At 46.2% G+C, this 17,752-nt stretch overlaps 1 long non-coding RNA gene across 1 annotated transcript; it reads right to left on the bottom strand.

Moving 5' to 3' along the window:
• Nucleotides 1-247: 247 nt before the first annotated feature.
• Nucleotides 248-17,241, bottom strand: LOC147897018 (uncharacterized). The gene is made up of 3 exons (XR_015541812.1): nt 17,084-17,241; nt 864-929; nt 248-719 (listed from the first exon to the last, which is right to left on the bottom strand). It is a non-coding gene; the product is annotated as an uncharacterized LOC147897018 (long non-coding RNA).
• Nucleotides 17,242-17,752: the final 511 nt, after the last annotated feature.

Below are 17,752 nucleotides of genomic sequence, written 5' to 3'. Positions count from 1 at the left end.
GGGGCAAATAGAGTTAGTCCAGGACTGCTAGGGGCACATTGAATATTTAGTATCACATGCACCTTCAGAAGGATTACACAGCAAGAAAAAGGTTTCCCCCTTATAAACCCAAATCTCGTCTCTAATCTTTTCCATAAGGAATTATAAACAAACAATATTGCAGCCGAATATATTATTATTTCAGGAAAAAAAAAGGCATAAAACAGATACAACCCATTTGGAAAAATAAAGCACCCACATAAAGCACCCACGTCCATTTCAACATACATGACGCTGCTAAGCACTATTAAGTTATAAATGTAAAAAAAGAAGAAGCGCTCTATAAGCTCCCGCACTCATAAACAATCAATAGTAACCACATGAACAGCATTTACTGCAAGCTGCCAACTTCTGGCCATAAAAATTGTTGCTTGAAGCAGTTTGCCTTTACAGAACTTTTTCCATGAGTTCTATTGCATGAGACATCCAATTGTCTTTTTCTCGAAAGCCATGTATTGCCATGAGAAAGCTCTGCTGTCAGATTTTCAGTGAAGTAGACAATCATAATCAAACATTAGATATCCAATTCAAAATTGTGATTTCTCTCTCAAACGTCATTTCACTGACAAAACCAACAAGAAAATTTTATATTGAATAAAAATCATCCTTTCTCTACACCATTCAATTCATTTTCAATGATGTGCCGTGGTGGCAGCCTTTTGCTGTGCTTTTGCTCCTGCCTGAAAGCGTGAAAATCATTGGTATTAGCTGAACTAAAAGACATTAGCATGGGCAAAAAAAAGGCATAAACTGTCCATGTTGGTAATAAAAAAATGCATGTATCCTCTCCCTTTTAAAAGTGAAGAAAAAAGGTGAGGGTGTACCCGCAAATAAGCCATCTTGATAGTCCCATATGTTAGCCCAAATGCAAATGCTGTTGCCCTTGCTACCTGCCAAAAGAACTCAGTTAAATTCTCTTTACTTTTTTGTTTCGTTTTTGTTCTCTCCTGCGGTGTTCAGAAACAGCCATTACCTACACAGATGCCTTGGTTATATAAGCTTCCATTACCTAGTCATGAAAGCGTATTTCACAAAACCCACAGGTCTAGATAATAACTCAAGGGTCTTCTGATTTTTGGCAACGGTTGAAATGCACCCACTTGTGCCAACTAAAATTGAATCAGGGTAAAGATATTGTTAGCTGCTCACCAATTATATAGCTTAGGCCATGCCTAAATACATCCTGAGTGCTTTTTACCCTTAGACCTCTAATCCAGACGGTAGTTCTAAACCTCCCTTCCCCCTAGGCTAATACCCTTGCCCTCTGGGGTCTCTCCTAACCCTAGGGCTAGCTATTGGCAGCCCATAGTTAGCCAAGGATATAACATTCATCCCATTCATTAATGGAGTAGGGAGCACCTCTCTCTTTGAAATGGCAATTCTATCTACATATGGATCTTTCCTAACATATATTTCACAACACAATGAATTTTGACTGCATATGCCAAATTCCTCATAATTTTAGAGGTTAATTTGACACATCATAGTTGACTCCTAACCAATCCTTACACTGTCCACACCATTGTACATCATCCGCAAGAAGATGCTTAGGTTAGACTAAGTCATCAAAACACTTTGTGTCGTGACATAGATTCCCATATGAAAATATATGCTAGATCTTCCACTTATTTCAATTCATCTACAAATACCAACATAATTCTTCTTTTTGCACACAAATAGGTGAATCCTGAAGAAAAAGAGAGTAACTCATAATCCAAACATAACCAAAGAGCGAATACATTTTCCACCGGCATCAATATACATACCCTTATATCCCAATTCTTGAAGACCCGTCCGACGATGTCACTATCAAATTCAATCCTACTCTACTTTGAGCAGTTTTGAAAGCCTTTTTTCATTATGCTAGAGCCTTTGCACATCCTACAAGAATCATATAATTCCATGTCTTCTGAAGTCTAGGGATATCAAAGACCTGGATTAAAGTTCCTATCTAGGCATAACGAAGCTATCGCCTATAGCCGTATGCTTAGTATAATCATGGGCTCCACAATTGAGATGTACCTCTCCTAATATAGTGATTATCTTGAGACCCAAAGAGAGGTCTAGTAGTTTTATAGGCATCAATCTCAAATCAATTCGCTACCTATGTAGCCATAAATTAAATCTTCTTTTGGGTCAACCAATGTGGAAGACAAGGCATAGGATGTGCCCCCAAAAGAAAAATTCATTTGAATGTATATGTTTATACAATGTATATTTTCTCTAAGCAAAACTAGCCTTATAAACTTCCTTATTCAAGACTTCAAAAAGGAAAAACATGCTAAGAGAATATATGAAATACAATAACAATTGAATTTTGCATCGATCATAATCATCCAGAGGCATTTGAAATTGTAACAACAAATTGATTCCCAAATCTATATCAAAATTCGAGGATAAATTTTATTTTAGGAATACTAAATTTGTCATAGGCTTATCTACCCCCAATTCATTCTATGCAGATTCCAAGGAACCTTGAACCACACAAAGAAACATGGGATAATCCTATACCCCGTGTGGAATCCAAAATCAGAAAGGAAATCCTGACTCGCCTTACAAGGAATAGACTTTTTCTGGTTTTCCTAATATACACAGGTCTTAAATCCCACATCTTCCAAGACAGTGTCTTAACACTTATCCTCCTAGGAGATTCCCTAAGTGCATTGTCAAATTCTTTAACAAAAGTATCCTCATATCATGAGATTCGATTAAGATACTTATCTTAATAAGCAATTATATATATACTCAAATTTTCCAGAGACAAGTCTCAACCATAAAATTCATCATGATAGTTTTCCCACATCTAGAGACTTTAATAGTCCCGAAGTCATATCCACTCAATATCCAATTGAGTAACTGTCTTTTTTTTCCAAAGAAAACTGTGTCTTTTTGCATCCACCCAAGACAATAATATTCAAGTTCATTTTTCAAGGTCATCCTTGAGCCAATTAGTTTGATTTTGTATTAATAGAATGGCTTTGATTCTAGCAAAAATCTTGTAACATGTAACGGTTATCTAATCATGTAATGCGCAGCAAGACCTTCTTTAAAGCTTTGTGCGAGGCGTGTGCGTATGCACCATGAGAGAGAGAGAGAGAGAGAGAGAGAGAGAGAGAGAGTAGCATTTAGAGAGAGAATGTAGACGACACCAGATTGGGTCTCTGTACCCACTAAGGGGACCCTTCTCCAGCTGGGAAGGAATTTGCTTTATATCTTGGAGAACTGCAAAAGAATACAACTGACACTCCTTCAGAGAGCTTGAGAGACAACTCTGAGGATGACCCTTCGATACAAGAAGCTGACCCACAAATGCCTGAGAAGCAACCCAAATCTCGACCAAGACCACGCTGCCCACACGGAGATGTGGACCACTGTGCAAGGCTATTGAAGAGGCTTTTTGTGCTGTCCCCGGTCATGCAGTGGAGCTGCGTGAGTGGGAGAGTGAAACTGAGAGAGCTGAGATAAGAACTGAGCTGCTGAAACAGACCCAAACCTTGCTCCATTTGCTGCTCCAAATCCCCCGACTGTAGTGCTGCATGTACACCATCCAGGCAGACTGATCTGGACTGCTGAAGTCTGCTGTTGTTCAGGGCCTGTTCTGGAGTACACGGGCTGCACAAAGGGCTGAGGGGAGCTGCACTGGAGGAGCATATGAGGCTGGAACTGAATGCCAAAAGAGCCAACCAACTAGAAATAACCGACCAGCAGTCGGCTATTTTGTGATTGGCTGGCTGGTCCAGCCTATAAACCCCCCCTAGGACCTCATTTGAGGTCCAAAATTTGGGGTTTGGGGGCAGCCTTTCAGGGTTGCTTGCCTTTGGTCTCTGGTCAGCCTTTAGAGGGCCCTATGGGGCTCCTAACCTCAGGTAGACCTAGACCTAACCTAACCTAAGATGGAAACACTAACTATCTACTATTCTCCGGTGGGTATAAGTGAACAAGGACTAACTGTCTGACTTGACCTAAGGCTGAGAGACTGACCTACGTAGCTCGTGCCTGACTGTCCCTGGACAAGGGCTCACAATGGGGTCACGGCATACAACAAAATATCCTATGATAGAAACTATTTGCACTTTGTTGATGAAGCCAGTTGTCACCTTGCACCCAAGTGCAGGGGTGCATGTGACAAATCTTTCTCTAGGGATAGGAATTAATGGTTGTATGATTACTTTCAATTAAACTAATTCTTCCACTCAATTCTGTATATATGGATAAGTCTCACTATTGTAGGGTCATGCAATAACTATGTATGAACATTGAAAATAAAAACTTTCCCACAATAGTACAAAATGCTCATTGGTTGGTTCCGCTTGATAGATCAAAATAGTATAAGGATATCTAGAGCCTTCAAATTAAAATCCCATCAAATTCTCCATAAATAAAGATATAAGAAGGTTAAATTTCTAAGGGTATTATCTAATACCCTATCTTATAATTCAAAGATCGTTCAAAAGAAAAATCCCAAAAGCATATACCTTGTATACAACTCGAGCTTGGGATTGCTAGCCACCATCGCCAGTTTTAAATCTTACACAAGATGTCATCTAAGAACACTACAACAAATTTGCCCAGAAAATCCCTGAACAAATCGTTCATCATCTGCTGAACAAATGTGGAGGATGAACAAATCGTTCATCCTCCACATTAGTCAGCTATAAGTTCGCACCTACAAACTGTGTGCCTTAACAATGTTGCACGTGCAACCCAATAACCGACAATAGATTTATTGCAAGGGTCTAAGATTGTACCTTCGATCAAGGCTTTAGGGGAAGACTAATCGGCTCTACGCAATAAAGTGTTAATGCCCTTGAGCCTATTGCAAGATTGTTTTTGCAATGGATAACCTTCAACAAACTGCTTTAACCAAACAAGGGCACATCCAAATGCTTTCTTCTTCTTGTACCAGGGGAAGATGGTAGCAAAGATTTATGCTCTATTTACCGAATGTGTGAGAGGAATTCACCATGCATGTGAAGGACAAGGAAGAAGCAATCCTTAACCACAAAACGTTCACACGTGAGGGGGGAGGGGGGGGCAAAGAGAGAGAGAGAGAGAGAGAGAGAGAGAGAGAGGATGTACATCTAAATAAACCACTCTCTCCTCTATTCGATGTCAGTAGCCTTCCTTGTACTACTCTTGAGACGAGGGGTAAAGGATTGTGCAAGGATGCACTATACCTTGGACACTTTTGTTGAAGGTCCGCATCTCCTGATGTCACATGGTTAGGTTAGGACATTATTGAGGGCCTTGTTGTGGGTGTGCATGCCCCCATGAGGTCAGCCTAGTATAGAGTAGGATAGATGTGCCTAGGTGAAGGAGGCTCGGGACCCGATGGGGCTGCTATGGTGGCGCATTATGGTAGGCAGTGCTAGGGGCCTCCACCCCTAGAGCTGCAGGCCCACCCCTTAGGACGCCTTTTATAGGCAGAGGTGGGCCGACCTACTGGTCGGCCTATAGGCAAGGGGTTCAGCCCCTCTGTATGGCTGCATGGCAGTCCATGATAAGGTTGGAGGGTGTTGGCCCCTTGGAGCAGCTCATTCGGGTAGAGACGCAAGGATACAGCCCCTTATAGGGCTTCCTCTATGCTGTAGGGAGGGTACCTAGGTCGTCGACCCACCTCATGCCTGCTGGTCGGCTTGTTAGACCAACCAACTGGGGGGGTGCCTATTTATTGGCTGAGATGGCGGAGAGCAAGGAAAAATTCCGGTTTTGCCCCCCTTCCCAATCAATTGACAATTGGATGACCTCAATCACCATGTCTGGCGGGTCATGATGGAGTCCGTGCTACAATCATATGATTTGGTAGACTTCATATTGCTGGGAGTTGACAGGCTGGATCCCCTTGTGTCCAACCTAGGGATCCTGCAACAGGAGGCCAAGACCCTGTCTCAACTATGGGACCATGTCAATGCGAGGGTAAGGTCGTATATTCCTAAACTATTCTCAAGTGATTAATCACGTGAAGCATATGACGGTGGCCAAAAGTATCCAGGAGTATTTGGTGTCCTTGTACAATCGAACCTCTCCCATGACGAGTTGTTTGGACGTCATGACCTATCAGATCTAAAGGGGGTTTCCTTGTCTTATGCTGACTGATGAGCTGCTGGAGATCCTTGTGGGTCAGATGATTGCCAACACAGACCGAGCAGTTGTGAGTTAATGGTTGGGGAGTGAGCAAACCAAAGCGTCAACATTTGGCGATCTTGCTAGGGAAGGGTCAATTGAATTTGCGAGTTAACGTCGTGTTATTAGTTTGGAAAATTAAGTGGATTGAGTATAGAAAGCCTAGGATTGAGTGCACAATCAATGAGAGCGGTTCATGCTGACCAGAGCTGAAAAGTAGTTGCTAGGTGTCGTGACCTATTACAACGAGCTTCTCTGAATCACCACATCAGAGTGGCATAGTCTAGTGTTGTCCAGACAACGCAGATTAATCCTTGTGAGCTGTTGGTTGCCCATTGAATCTGGAGCATAGAGGTTCATCAATCTAGGGGCAATGAACGAGTTTGGACCTGAGAGGAAGCTTCAAATGGAGCTGAATAGTCTGAGATACAGGTGCCCATGCAAGGAAGCAAGCCTTGCACCGATAGCAGTATCAATTGGATAATTGCACCAGTACCGGACCAAAGGAGTATGCCTAGCACCTGTGGCCTAGAAGCATCAATATCAGGTTTCCAGTGATCGTGCTGAGTCGGTTCGTGCCAAGAGAGGGCTTCTTCCATAGTACCTGTGGCGGACTTCAGCGACAGAGTATCACACGACGGATTCCTCCCGTTGTTCTGGCGACACACCCAGCTCCCTGAGATCATGTTCCATACAGGAGCTGAGAAGAGGTGTTGGAGGTCAGCATCTCCTGATGTCACATGGTTAGGTTAGGTCATGAGTGAGGGCCTTTGTTGTGGGTGTGCCCGCTCGACTGGGAGGTTAGCCTAGTATAGAGTAAGGTAGATGTGCATGTGTTGAGGACCCAATGGGGCTGATATGGGTGTGCATTATGCTGGGCAGTGTTGGGGGCCTGAGTGGCCACCCCTGGAGCTGCAGACCCGCCCCCTTAGAAGGCCAGGCCTCTTACAGACAGAGGTGGGCCGACCTGCAGTTCGGCCACCTAGCCTTGCTGGTCGGCTGATAGGCAGGGGGGTCAGCCCCTCTATGTGACTGTGTGGGAGTCCGTGATATGGCTGGAGGGCGTCGGCCCCTTGGAGCAGCTCATCTGGGCAGAGAAGCAGGGGTACAGCCCTGCGTGGAAGCCCCTATATGCTGTAGGGGGGTTCGGCCTACCTCAGGCCCACCTCAGGCCTGCTCGTCAGCCTGTTAGACCAGCCAACTGGGGGGGGGGGGGGGGGGCGCTATTTATAGGGGGGCCCTCCCACACTTGTTTTGCATCTCAGTGGAGCACCTTTTGTGCACTGTTCAGCACAGGTTTTCCCCACCAGTTGTGGGGTTTTGTCCAGCATCTTGTGGTCTCTTTCTGTGAGATTTGCTCTCTCTCCATTTCTGTTCAGGTCGGCTCCATTTCTCACAACTTTTGCTCTCTCCAAGCGAAGGAGATGGAAGAGATAGACGTCATAGAGCATGGGAATGGAGCTATAGCCCATCTGATGGGCAAGGGAGGGTAAATCCCCGCTAACCAGCCGGCCAACCCATCTATAAGTATTTGGTCTCACCTTTCTCTTTTATGAAGGCAACATTGCCAAACTTGCACGTCATAGGGTTAGGGTTAGGGTTAGGGTTAGGTGTCCTTGCTAAGCCTCCCACGTAAAAGCTTTACTTAGACTTCCAAGGTGTACTTGATCGTCTTGAGAAAGCCCTCTATAGATTTATAGCCCCCCTTTGTGGAAACTGTTGCAATACCTTTACTTCAATTTGTGCATCATTTCTCTCCCCCCTTTTTTTTTTTGCAAGAAGTAAATTCTATTACTGCTTGAAAAAACCATACAAACAGCTTCGAATAGGAGCTGTCGATGAAAACAAAGAAAAGAACTGGTTGCCAGCTACAAAAACAACCATCCATTCACGGCTCATCACCTATAGAGACTCCAAAACAGGAGCTAGTAACCATGCTGGTGGTCTATATGCCCAACGAATACCCCTCGCGGAAAGGGTGTAGAAAACTCCTGCCGGTCATGTCTGGCAGAAGCGCTCCCGCCTCTCGACAGTCACTCTCGAGCCTGGAGTACCACGTTCCCAAGTGGCGCGCAATGTGAAGATGATATCTTGCCAAATGGCTACTAGAGTAGCTGTCGGAGAGATCAACTGGCCCCCCATCACCTCGTTGCATCTGGCCACCCAGACGTTCCAAGCAATAATGCTAGAGATGGAATCCCAAACACCATCCTCTGGAAGAGCTGGTGGGTGTGAGCGGGTGGGCTGAACTGCACCATGGATCTCAATCTAGGAAACCTGTTGTCCATGTATCCTGTAAGCCGGCGTGATAGGGTCAATCGCAAATGCTTGGCCTCCCTCCGTGAGCCAGGCCACCATCCCTTACGTGAAATCCTTGCTCATCATTTGATGCTAGCAACAGACCCTCATGCGCCAACAATCAAAAGAAGTAAGAGATATTCCGCGCGCGCAAACTCGTCCAGAAGCCAGGCCAAAATCGTCCTATGACCTCTCTCAGGACATCCTGCTCTAGCCAGTGGTGCTCCTTCAAAGGGGACCATGTTGATACCTGCAGCTGTAGACGACGTGCGATGCGAGTGGTATAACGAGAAGGAGACCTCCTCTATCCGGCGGTCTGAGTGTCATATGCGCGCGGGCCAAAACCACTCCCTTGAGTCCCATTGAATGTCATATAAGGGTCTGCCTTCCCAAATCCAAAGGCGCCACACCGCTCCCTCTAGGGTCGATAAGATGGAGTACCAAGCATGGTTGTTAAGACACTCGTGTCTTATGATAAGACACTTAAGACACGTGTCTTACCTTAAGACACCTTTAGACACTCTTGTTTTTTTTTGAAGTAGGTTGGGTGTAACAATAAACATCGAGTTTGACTTAACCATGCTATCATTGATGGTGACTTCGAATCCAGCAGTAGCAGTGACCTCGCTGATTCGGATTAGGATGAATCTTGAGAGATTTGACTCTTGAGAGTCAAAAGTTTCCTTTCAATTATATGTATCGAGATGCATATTTCATTCATGTCACATGTGATTGACAGACTGTTGCCATGATATTTATGTGTGTTGATTAATGATGTTGGTATATAATCTATGTAGCCCTCTAGGCTCTTGTTAAGTTGTTTGTCTAGATTTTTGAATATCAAGATTCTACTGTCAATTTAAATCTTTAAAGTTGTGAGTTGTGACTTGCAAGCTCTTGAGTCGTGACTCTTAACTTGCAAGATCTTGAGTAGTGAGTCTTAACTTTAACTTTTAAGTCTTGAGTACATTGTACGAGTGCATTGTCACTTCTTACTTCTTGCATTGTTTAAGTGTAGCTTATTGTACTTCTAGAATCATTCAGCTAGCTATGCTAGCAAGTTGTACACTTGTATACTTATACATATATTAATTAAATATTTATTATTACAATGACGTGTCTTACGTGTCTTATCTTTAAGACACTTTAGACACTCGTGTCTGAAGCATGTTTAACCTGTCGTGTCTTAACGTGTCTTACAACCATGGTATCAAGTCTTTCCCGAGCATCCCACAATCATGACCCTCTGCCACTCCAAGTCCTCTAGATCCACCTCTATCTCCTCCTCCACCTCCAACTCGTCTTGCAATGAGTCTCCTGGTCCCACTCGATAGAAACGAGACTGGAGGGAACCAAGAGACTCCCAAAAAAAACGTATCCAAAGCGGTACCCCTATCTACGAGAACTGTCTTGACCAGCAATGGGAGCTCCAGGTGCTCCATAGTCCCTCCCACCAGGAGTCCGGGATCGCCTCTTCAATCTCTTGCATTCTAATACCTGCTCCTCGGAGGTAGGAGAGGGCCTATCTACAGGCCTCTGTCTCTCTAGGAAGTCGTCTCCATGTCCCAAAGGATCTGGTCCCCTATCCCACTGTGCCCATCCAATATGAGTCCACTGCCCTAGCATGCGCCCCTCCAGGTCTCTCAAATTTGGGTGCCATATGAGAGGCTGCCTCTCAAACTCCTCTCTGCAAGACGGCCTAGCCCGTATGAGTCCTCCAGCCAATCTCTGCCACACTCTGTAGAGACTCCGCATCAACGGAGAGCCCTTCCCTTTCAGCAGATCCTCGAAGAAGATCCACCTGTAGGACTACTGCCACTGTCCCCCAGTGCGAGGCATGTTCCCAAGAAGCCCCCGCTGAAGTAGGAGCTTTCAAGGTTCCGCACTCGAGGTAAGGCTTCTCACAACCAGCTTGCCCGAGAGGGCTTTGCTCTGCATCTCTAGGTCAAGAATGCCAAGCCCCCCCTGCGTCTGTGGCAAGATCACTCTTTGGCAAGCCACCCTAGCTCTAGTGTTGCGCATGCCATCTGATCCCGACTAGAGGAAGTTCCGTACTAAGCGTCGTAGCTTCCCCATGCAGCCCCAATGAAAACACCAACACAAGGCGATGTACCAAGCTATAGCTAGGAGTACTCGGGTTCACCAATAGTGCACGTCCCGCAAGTGAGTTTGGCAAAGCTCCAGTATAAGAGCTTCCACCTAACACTCTCTAGGTCCGAGCTGAACTACTACATTGCCGAAATATCAATTCCTACCTGGTGGCCTAGGTAACGCGCCGTCTCCCCTCTCGGGATCCAATGAAAGCCAAAATCAGCTCCCTAATCTCGAACCTCCTGGGTGTCCTCCAAGCCTATGAAAAAACCAACGGATTTGGTCCAGTTTATGCGAGCTCCGGAAGCCTCGCAATAAATGGCTAAGGCCCCTCTGACCCTCTCCAGGCTGGCCGTAGAGCCATCCACATAGAGCGATGTGTCATCTACGAACTCGGAGTCAAGGAGCTCCTCCTCCTGCCTGATCGGAAGCCGCATCCCTGTAATGCCAAGTATCTGGGAGCGCAAGAAGTGACCTAAGGCCTCTGCCACGAAAACGAAAAGATAAGGGGCTAGCGGAGGAAAACGAAAAAAGATAACACTGACCATGTAGAGGCTCGGTTTCTCAGAGAGATGGATCAGATCAGTATCAGCTCTCTATGCGGGCAGCTCCAAGATGATTATCGAGGGCCACAGGCGAGGCCTTCCCTCTCTCCCGCTCAATGTACTATTGGTGGCAGGGGCCTCCAGTATAAGTCCTTGCCCCATTGAGCGGGAGAGAGGGAAGGCCTCGCCTGTGGCCCCCGATAATCATCTTGGAGCTGCACGCATAGAGAGCTGATACCGATCTGATCCATCTCTCTGAGAAACTGAGCCTCTACATGGTCCCCTCCAAGAAGGACCACTCCACCCTGTCATATGCCTTCTCAAAATCGAGAAGAACGGCAAGTGGTTACGCCTCCTCCCTGGCCCAGTCCACTGTCTCCCAAAAAGTGAAGATGTTATCCAAGATGCTACGCTCCTAAACAAAACCGGTCTGCATCTCATGAATGATATCTGGGAGGTGGGGTCACAGACATAGACTCAAGACCTTAGCCAAGATCTTGTAAGCGGTGTCCAAAAGGGTAATTGGCCTCCACTGCCGAATGTCTGATCTGCCGCCCCCCTTCGGAATCAGGCATATCCAACCTCTACTCAAGGAGTGTAGAAGTGATCCTAAGTCAAACATCTCCAGGCAAGCCAATCTAAAAGGGGTGGAGATATGCTTCCAGAAGCATCCAAAAAAGATCAGGGGTAGGCCATCCTCACCAATGCACTTCTTGGCCGGAGGGGCTTAAAGGGCCTCCCACAACTCCTCATCCGTGAAAGGAGCCTCTAACCATTTGTTAAGGTCCTGCGAAACTACAGAGGGGACCTACTCCCAAACCACCTCTCTAGCTAGAATGGTGGTGGACGATACCACCTTTGACTGAAAAAGCTGGCTGTAGCAGGTTGTAGTCAACTCAAGGATCTCCTGCCAGTCCGCGCGCATGTGTCCCTGTGGGCCTCGAAGCCGTTGAAGCTAGGCTCCTGCGGACCATGGTCTAGTGGCCTGAAAGAACTGCCTGGTCATCCTATCTCCCTACTGCACCCACCTGGCCCAAGAAGAATGGTATGAGAACTCTACTCTGCGAACCTCCAAATCTTGCAGCTCCAAGCATGCACACTCCACGCGATCCCTAAGCCACTGGGATTCCGGATCCTGCTCCTTGAGTCTCTTGATAGATGCAAGGTCTCTGCGAAGGGCTCCCTCCCGCTCCTGAAGAGCCGCTCTCCGTCTGAGGGCCTGACTCTGGAGCTCCCGAACCTACGCTAAACCCTCTCAGCCACCCATCCCTTCTCGAGTCTGTTAGAAATGGAGCATGAGCAAGAACAAGTGAGCAAATGAGAGCAATGACGAGTTGTAATTTCATTCATGAGTAGAGTTACATATAGTGGAATGCCCCTGAGTAGGTGGCTCCAGATCCATGATTATCTCCCTGGGTATCACCATAGGACATATGACTAACTAAAATGGAAATAACATATCATTTTAGGATGGACTATCCATGGCAGAGCACCTTATTGACTCAAGCACATCAAGCTTATATAGGAAAATAAATAAATCTCCCAAGCTGGAAGATGTTCCGCATGCAGCTGTCACACACAAGTGTGCACATTCCTACATGTCGATGAAGTCCTTGGCAAGAATGCCCTCAAAGGATATGTCAGTGAAATCCATGAGAGCAACTGCGTAGGGCAGTCAGCCCATGACTCTCAAAACGTTGAGTGGAGAGGCACCAATATTGGAATAGAAGGCCTTAATTTGAGTCCATCTTTGCTTGATGTAGCAAAATCCTCAAATGAATGTTCAATTCAAAGAGGAATTTGCATAGATTTTAGGAAAGCCCCGAAATTTTACATTTAAGACCTTCGATTTTGATCAAGGGAGAGGCAATACAGAAAACCCCCAATTTTGGCAAAGGCTAGGGCATCAAAAATATGAGGCAAAAATGGATCTAAATTGGCCTGCAAAGGACAAGCTAGGGGATGAGTATTCCTGGTCCAGATTCCATTGAAGTCTCTTGACGCCTGAAATGAGAACCCCTTCAAAAGTCGCCAAATCTCTCTGTGTGGTCTTCAAGTTCGTCGTTAATTTCTGGAGCTAGCTTGCATGATGTTGTGCTAGTCATTGACGCAGGCGTCTATTGGTATGCTGCATCAGTTGGAGCTTGCAGCAATTTGCTTCGTACTTCTGCTTCTGCATGCTAGGGTGACGCAATGGTGCCATGAGGCTGGCTTTGACACCAATGTAGAAAAGTGGGTACGGGCAGATTAGAGAAAGGGGCCAGAATGAGCAAAAGGGAGAGAGAGGAAGGGGGAGAAGGAAGGAGATGGGGTAAGGGTGAGGGAGGGGCGCGGGCACGGGCGAGAGAGAGAGAGAGAGAGAGAGAGAGAGAGAGAGAGAGATGTTAACATCTGCAAGAGGCCTCGCGGGCCTATGAGACAAAGAGTGAATCTAAGAAGTACCTCATACGAGCCACTGAGGGCTGAAGCAAAGGGTACACTAAGACCCTTGCTGAAAACTAAAAATTCAAAACTGAAAACTGAAAGCAAATGCGAAAATGCTAGCATGCTAAGCTAGTGAACAAAATACTAGAGTAGCAAAGTAACAGAAGCGTGCCAGGCGCTCAAGGCTAGCACTCTAGGGTACATGCTCACGTTCCATATAACCAGGTAACCTAGTGGCACTCTGATGAGATTCGAGAAGCTCTCGTATCTGTGTCTGTCGAGCTGTCTCGCGACATGGGAGAGGGCGTGGTCTCCTCGATCTCTGGATCCAATGGGCTACGTCAAGGGTGATGCCTCGTCTCTAGCGGTCGCCTCTAAGAAGGGATGAGATAGACCGGACCTCGATCATGCATGCTCTAGGCTCTCTCCGTGTCGCATGTGGAGTGTCCCTCATCTGGCCGCATCGTGGTGGACACTCCTACTGCTGATCCATGATGCTCTCATCTCATCAAGCTCCTCTCCCTCAGCTACACTGAGGCAGCTGACTCAGATGCATAGAAGTCTGAAAAAAAGTATGTGATCTGTCGAAGGTGACCTGTGGCATCAATCCATGCTGCTCTCTAGCCTATCGCATCAGTGTGTCTCTCCATCGACACATCTCAAGTAGGTAGAGCCCAACATAGACCCGATCGTTAAAATGTATCAGCTGTGTGAGTGGGCCAAAACCATGTCCCTCCTAAAAGAGGCAGTGATATCGTCCTCGAATCTCATAGTAGACTACGCAGGCACATAGAAAATGCTTCTCTGTCTCGATCTCCCCCATCTTGCATAGTGTGCAAGTCCTCTGCTCTCTGGGTATGTCTGCAACTCTTCTCCCTGCCTCAATCCGCAGCTGACGTGATGAGACTCGTAACTTACCAATGGCGATCCTCACTACATGTGAAACTCTCATGTCCTCAAGATACTGAGGTCTAATGACAAGACCGTGCTCTGAGATCCTCGAGAAGAGATCATGGTAGAATTGGATCTTGGTGGAGAGCTCCTCTCCCCCCAAAGCCCTAGATGTATGGAGATGGAGGAGGTCCAACCGTATGATACGGTTGATCTCATCTCGTGGGATCATCTTGGGTGGTGAGTCTAGACTATATTGAAAGAGGACAAGTCTATCCATTTGAATGCCGTGACTACCAAACCATGTGGATATCCGTGCGTACCATGCCGTATCAACACCACTCTCTGCTAGTCGCCAAGGGGACTCTAATGCTAACCTCGGTAGTATCCACTAAGACAAGGCCCAAACTCTGTTGAGGAACATCACTGTTTGAAAGATGGCATCAACCTGGAGAGGGGTCATGGCGAACTATGCCTGTATAATCTGATGAGGGACTGAGGGTTTACTCCGAATCATCTTGGATCCCATGGTCACCTGTAGTCTCTCAAATCTCTTCCACTCCGTCACTGAAATATCACTCCCCCAAAAAAGGTGTTGCGTGCATGGCAGTCGGTCTCACCAGTGTGTCGAAGAGCCAACCGTTCGTTGAGGGTCTTGGAAGTGTGCCTGGAAGCATCGCCTCTCTAGTCGGGCCAGAGCACCCCGTCCTCGTGTGAGTCGTGCTGTACCCGCATGAATCATCGTGAAACTTAGTCCAGTGAACACTATCCCCAAATGTGTAGGATTGCACTATCTCCACAAGCTCGCCACGGTATGTGAAACTATGGTGACGGGACACTGCTCGCGAGGTGTTAAAGATCATAACCTTGGTCTTCCCAAGGTTAACTGTAAAGTCTCTCTCCCTACAGAACATCTCCAGAGCCTCTAGATGATTCTGCAGCCCCTCTACTGGGGATGATATGAGGACTATGTCATCGGCATACATCAATATCTGCACCATCAGGTCAGCCGGGAGCGAACCCTCTCCACCTAGACAAGAGAGAGAGAGAGAGAGAGAGAGAGAGAGAGAGACAATGTGTGTAGGATAGAATTAGATGTCACATCAAAAAGTGAGTACAATGGGAGTGAGGTGGGTTTAAATAGTCCTAAGTCCTAACCCACACTAGGCTTTGGATATAAATCCTCCACCAAGAGAACCCTTTCTTGGGCACAGATTTGCACTTAGCTGATCCTGGGATCCTCTTGCAAGTCAAAGAAAGCCAGTCTAACAACTTAAACATCCATGTAAGTAAGCCTCGTATCACACTCCTCCGTGCTGAAGGCCTCTAAGAAAGAAGGAACATGCATCTGTGAAGGATTGTTTGAGCTGTGTTACAAGCTGTACTTGCAAATCAGAAACAGGATTTATATCTGCTGAGTATAAGAATGGTACTTGAACTGTGCCAGGCTGCTGATTGAAATCAGTTCCTTGGCCTGTCATGAATAGCAAAGAGAAGCCCAAGATGCAGATGAGCCGTAGAAGGCATTTTGCAGGAACTAGTAAGACTTAAGACAGATTTGCAACTTCTACAAGGGAGCGATGCGTTGAAGCCTCTTTTGTGTTGTTGAGGCCCAGCCTCCCAGGTATGAGCTCACTCCAGCTTTAATAGCCAAACCCTCCAAATAATTACTCTTAATTCAGCTTTAATGAGAAGCAAACCAGTGCTAACAAAAAGCACTAAGCTGATAATTGAATCCCAAGCACCCCAAACCAGTAAATCATTGGCAAAATAAGCCAAAAACCATAGTCCAGAGTCTAGAAGCCATCCCCACAGATTGTGGTGGATTTGAGCTGAATATGCTCTTGCTACTAGTCGTCCATCTTGCAATCCTGTACACACAGCATACCCTAGATGAATTACAACCATTTCTCTGAAGACTTTGCCTTCTTACAGGCTGAATCATTATTATCCTGAGTAGATCGATCTAAGCTGGCTCTAATACCCGGGCTGTACTCAACACCAAACCTAGAGCTCATCCAAGCTCTCCCCTGATCTAGAAGTCAAGATCTCACTGATGGCAAAGTAACCAAGCTATAGACCCCATACCACCAGAGCGTATCATGAAGAATTCTAGAGATCATGTGAAGAAGACACTCCCTACACGCAGCGAAAAAGCTAACAACATGAAGCCATAACCTGACGCTAGCCTGAGCCCACATTGGACTTCATTAACCTTTGCAGTTAGTGCGTACTTATTACGAGGGCACCACTTTGAGACTTTGACAAGGCAAGTAGGTCCGCTAGTATACTTGCGCACTGGCCTGTGCCTGTACCTACGTCTATTATTTTCCTGCTAGCTTTAGAGGCACGTCCTGACAACAAAACAGAAATCAGTTATACACCTATGCAGCGTGGGGCCGAAGGAGCCAATAATTTTTGTCACTACAATCCACGCTTTGCTACTGTTGGCCACTATCTTTTCCCCTCTTAGAATTACTAACTGTACAGACAGAGCGATCATCCGTCCCCTTCAACAACTGTACAATCCTCAAGCAAAGTGGTAACGCGAGAAAGCCCTCGAACAGTAAAGATGTCCGCGAGAAACAGCATTTGGAGGCAGAAGCAGTGTAAGACATCGTTGAAGAAGGAAAATCAAAAAAGAAAGGAGCTTTACTGTACCGAATCCTTACCAGAGCAAGGCTACTGCTACCAGAATAGGGTCCGGGGTATGCCATGGATGGACCAAGGAAATGTTTCAGCCAAACGAGAAGCTCTGGCTTTCTCTAAGTAAACGTTGACTGTTGAAACTTCCTCAACCAAATGTTTTGCCGAGACTTTGAAACCAAATGTTTTGCCAAGACTTTGAAGTTAAATACTCCTTTGCAACCTTATATAGTACCTTCTTGTCCACGTCCTCCACACGTCCTTCCGCCCATGGTGGAGGAACTAGAATTGGAGGATGGTCGCCTCCTGTGATGGTTCATACCAGCCGCTCCGCCGCCGTCATCATGCTGCTAATTTATGTCACCAATATGTGATCACTATAGTGGTCGGAGGAAATGGAATGGGATAATCATGTAGCGGCCGGAGGAGTCGGCCATGAGGTTTGCGGCCTCCATGGACCGAACACAAATCTTTTATATCAATGTTCCAATGTGGTTACGTGTACAAACCGCCCTTTTGTGGGTAGCCAAGCTTGGTTGCTCGGTGATGACCAACTAGCCAATCAAAAAGCATTCCAAGACCCCTCCACAACAAAGCTTCACATCAGTTCATCTATTGCATTTTTCTTAGGGCGCATTTCTCCATAGACAAGCTTCAAGCGGATGATGTACGTGTAAAGGGTCTGCCCGTCCCCT

This window comes from Dipteris shenzhenensis, chromosome 11 (assembly GCF_047967505.1).
Source record: "Dipteris shenzhenensis isolate YYH24624 ecotype China chromosome 11, Dip_SZ_1.0, whole genome shotgun sequence".
Taxonomy (NCBI): domain Eukaryota; kingdom Viridiplantae; phylum Streptophyta; class Polypodiopsida; order Gleicheniales; family Dipteridaceae; genus Dipteris; species Dipteris shenzhenensis.
This window is presented reverse-complemented; position numbering and strand designations above follow the sequence as displayed.